The sequence below is a fragment of the Eleutherodactylus coqui genome, chromosome 12, assembly GCF_035609145.1.
Source record: "Eleutherodactylus coqui strain aEleCoq1 chromosome 12, aEleCoq1.hap1, whole genome shotgun sequence".
NCBI lineage: Eukaryota > Metazoa > Chordata > Amphibia > Anura > Eleutherodactylidae > Eleutherodactylus > Eleutherodactylus coqui.
Genome location: NC_089848.1, coordinates 35,828,730 through 35,833,626, shown reverse-complemented (window position 1 = coordinate 35,833,626; position 4,897 = coordinate 35,828,730).

The window sequence follows — 4,897 nt, the reverse complement described above, 5'->3', positions numbered from 1 at the left end:
GGCCTGGATGCTCACAAATACATGCCCCATGCCGACTCCCTACAGCCCACAGCCGCGGCGTGCTGGCCTGTCATTGGTTGGTCACACGGCCGCCAATAGTACACCGCCACTTCCACAGGAAAGCCGGAACCTCAGCAGAGTGAAGCCCGCCCATCACATTAGGCACTTCCCTATTGGCTGAAGAGGAAAAGGGCGGGAAGGCCCGCATCGAGCTGACACTGGAGTGTGAGGAGCCGTGTGAGCGACGGGGAAGGCCGGCTGTAGTCCTGAGGAGGTCATCTATATATTTAAAGGCAAAAGCCCTGACTGACTACCTACCTGACTGACTTCCTACCTGACTGACTTCCTACCTGACTGACTGACTACCTACCTGACTGACTTCCCAACATTGTATAAACTTGAAATTTGGCACAACCATTCCATAGGTCGCAACTGGATTATTCAATATTAAGTGCAAAAGTAAGTGACCCCCTCTGTAATGTAACTAATAACACATCTGTACCGCCCATCATCCACAGTGCAGGGCGAAAGTAAGTGCCCCCCTATGTAATGTCACTAATAACACATCTGTACCGCCCATCATCCACAGTGCAGGGGGAAAGTAAGTGACCCCCTATGTAATGTCACTAATAACACATCTGTACCGCCCATCATCCACAGTTCAGGGGGAAAGTAAGTGACCCCCTCTGTAATGTAACTAATAACACATCTGTACCGCCCATCATCCACAGTGCAGGGGGAAAGTAAGTGACCCCCTATGTAATGTAACTAATAACACATCTGTACCGCCCATCATCCACAGTGCAGGGGGAAAGTAAGTGACCCCCTATGTAATATCACTAATAACACATCTGTACCGCCCATCATCCACAGTGCAGGGGGAAAGTAAGTGACCCCCTCTGTAACTAATAACACATCTGTACTGCCCATCATCCACAGTGCAGGAGGAAAGTAAGTGACCCCCTCTGTAATGTAACTAATAACACATCTGTACCGCCCATCATCCACAGTGCAGGGGGAAAGTAAGTGACCCCCTCTGTAATGTAACTAATAACACATCTGTGCCGCCCATCATCCACAGTGCAGGGGGAAAGTAAGTGACCCCCTCTGTAATGTAACTAATAACACATCTGTACCGCCCATCATCCACAGTGCAGGGGGAAAGTAAGTGACCCCCTCTGTAATGTCACTAATAACACATCTGTACCGCCCATCATCCACAGTGCAGGGGGAAAGTAAGTGACCCCCTCTGTAATGTCACTAATAACACATCTGTACCGCCCATCATCCACAGTGCAGGGGGAAAGTAAGTGACCCCCTATGTAATGTAACTAATAACACATCTGTACCGCCCATCATCCACAGTGCGGGGGGAAAGTAAGTGAACCCCTCTGTAATGTAACTAATAACACATCTGTACCGCCCATCATCCACAGTGCAGGGGGAAAGTAAGTGACCCCCTCTGTAAGGTAACTAATAACACATCTGTACCGCCCATCATCTACAGTGCAGGAGGAAAGTAAGTGACCCCCTATGTAATATCACTAATAACACATCTGTACCGCCCATCATCCACAGTGCAGGAGGAAAGTAAGTGACCCCCTCTGTAATGTAACTAATAACACATCTGTACCGCCCATCATCCACAGTGCAGGGGGAAAGTAAGTGACCCCCTCTGTAATGTAACTAATAACACATCTGTACCGCCCATCATCCACAGTGCAGGGGGAAAGTAAGTGACCCCCTATGTAATGTAACTAATAACACATCTGTACCGCCCATCATCCACAGTGCAGGGGGAAAGTAAGTGACCCCCTATGTAATATCACTAATAACACATCTGTACCGCCCATCATCCACAGTGCAGGGGGAAAGTAAGTGACCCCCTCTGTAACTAATAACACATCTGTACTGCCCATCATCCACAGTGCAGGAGGAAAGTAAGTGACCCCCTCTGTAATGTCACTAATAACACATCTGTACCGCCCATCATCCACAGTGCAGGGGGAAAGTAAGTGACCCCCTCTGTAATGTCACTAATAACACATCTGTACCGCCCATCATCCACAGTGCAGGGGGAAAGTAAGTGACCCCCTATGTAATGTAACTAATAACACATCTGTACCGCCCATCATCCACAGTGCGGGGGGAAAGTAAGTGAACCCCTCTGTAATGTAACTAATAACACATCTGTACCGCCCATCATCCACAGTGCAGGGGGAAAGTAAGTGACCCCCTCTGTAAGGTAACTAATAACACATCTGTACCGCCCATCATCTACAGTGCAGGAGGAAAGTAAGTGACCCCCTATGTAATATCACTAATAACACATCTGTACCGCCCATCATCCACAGTGCAGGAGGAAAGTAAGTGACCCCCTCTGTAATGTAACTAATAACACATCTGTACCGCCCATCATCCACAGTGCAGGGGGAAAGTAAGTGACCCCCTCTGTAATGTAACTAATAACACATCTGTACCGCCCATCATCCACAGTGCAGGGGGAAAGTAAGTGACCCCCTCTGTAATGTAACTAATAACACATCTGTACCGCCCATCATCCACAGTGCAGGGGGAAAGTAAGTGACCCCCTCTGTAATGTAACTAATAACACATCTGTACCGCCCATCATCCACAGTGCAGGGGGAAAGTAAGTGACCCCCTCTGTAATGTAACTAATAACACATCTGTACCGCCCATCATCCACAGTGCAGGGGGAAAGTAAGTGACCCCCTCTGTAATGTCACTAATAACACATCTGTACCGCCCATCATCCACAGTGCAGGGGGAAAGTAAGTGACCCCCTCTGTAATGTAACTAATAACACATCTGTACCGCCCATCATCCACAGTGCAGGGGGAAAGTAAGTGACCCCCTCTGTAATGTCACTAATAACACATCTGTACCGCCCATCATCCACAGTGCAGGGAGAAAGTAAGTGACCCCCTTTGTAATGTCACTAATAACACATCTGTACCGCCCATCATCCACAGTGCAGGGGGAAAGTAAGTGACCCCCTCTGTAATGTAACTAATAACACATCTGTACCGCCCATCATCCACAGTGCAGGGGGAAAGTAAGTGCCCCCCTCTGTAATGTAACTAATAACACATCTGTACCGCCCATCATCCACAGTGCAGGGGGAAAGTAAGTGACCCCCTCTGTAATGTCACTAATAACACATCTGGACCGCCCGTCATCCACAGTGCAGGGGGAAAGTAAGTGACCCCCTATGTAATGTAACTAATAACACATCTGTACCGCCCATCATCCACAGTGCAGGGGGAAAGTAAGTGACCCCCTCTGTAATGTAACTAATAACACATCTGTACCGCCCATCATCCACAGTGCAGGGGGAAAGTAAGTGACCCCCTCTGTAATGTCACTAATAACACATCTGTACCGCCCATCATCCACAGTGCGGGGGGAAAGTAAGTGACCCCCTCTGTAATGTAACTAATAACACATCTGTACCGCCCATCATCCACAGTGCAGGGGGAAAGTAAGTGACCCCCTATGTAATGTAACTAATAACACATCTGTACCGCCCATCATCCACAGTGCGGGGGGAAAGTAAGTGAACCCCTCTGTAATGTAACTAATAACACATCTGTACCGCCCATCATCCACAGTGCAGGGGGAAAGTAAGTGACCCCCTCTGTAAGGTAACTAATAACACATCTGTACCGCCCATCATCTACAGTGCAGGAGGAAAGTAAGTGACCCCCTATGTAATATCACTAATAACACATCTGTACCGCCCATCATCCACAGTGCAGGAGGAAAGTAAGTGACCCCCTCTGTAATGTAACTAATAACACATCTGTACCGCCCATCATCCACAGTGCAGGGGGAAAGTAAGTGACCCCCTCTGTAATGTAACTAATAACACATCTGTACCGCCCATCATCCACAGTGCAGGGGGAAAGTAAGTGACCCCCTCTGTAATGTAACTAATAACACATCTGTACCGCCCATCATCCACAGTGCAGGGGGAAAGTAAGTGACCCCCTCTGTAATGTAACTAATAACACATCTGTACCGCCCATCATCCACAGTGCAGGGGGAAAGTAAGTGACCCCCTCTGTAATGTAACTAATAACACATCTGTACCGCCCATCATCCACAGTGCAGGGGGAAAGTAAGTGACCCCCTCTGTAATGTCACTAATAACACATCTGTACCGCCCATCATCCACAGTGCAGGGGGAAAGTAAGTGACCCCCTCTGTAATGTAACTAATAACACATCTGTACCGCCCATCATCCACAGTGCAGGGGGAAAGTAAGTGACCCCCTCTGTAATGTCACTAATAACACATCTGTACCGCCCATCATCCACAGTGCAGGGAGAAAGTAAGTGACCCCCTTTGTAATGTCACTAATAACACATCTGTACCGCCCATCATCCACAGTGCAGGGGGAAAGTAAGTGACCCCCTCTGTAATGTAACTAATAACACATCTGTACCGCCCATCATCCACAGTGCAGGGGGAAAGTAAGTGACCCCCTCTGTAATGTCACTAATAACACATCTGTACCGCCCATCATCCACAGTGTGGGGGGGAAAGTAAGTGCCCCCCTATGTAATGTCACTAATAACACATCTGTACCGCCCATCATCCACAGTGCAGGGGGAAAGTAAGTGACCCCCTCTGTAATGTCACTAATAACACATCTGTACCGCCCATCATCCACAGTGCAGGGGGAAAGTAAGTGACCCCCTCTGTAATGTCACTAATAACACATCTGTACCGCCCATCATCCACAGTGCAGGGGGAACGTAAGTGACCCCCTCTGTAATGTAACTAATAACACATCTGTACCGCCCATCATCCACAGTGCAGGGGGAAAGTAAGTGCCCCCCTCTGTAATGTCACTAATAACACATCTGTACCG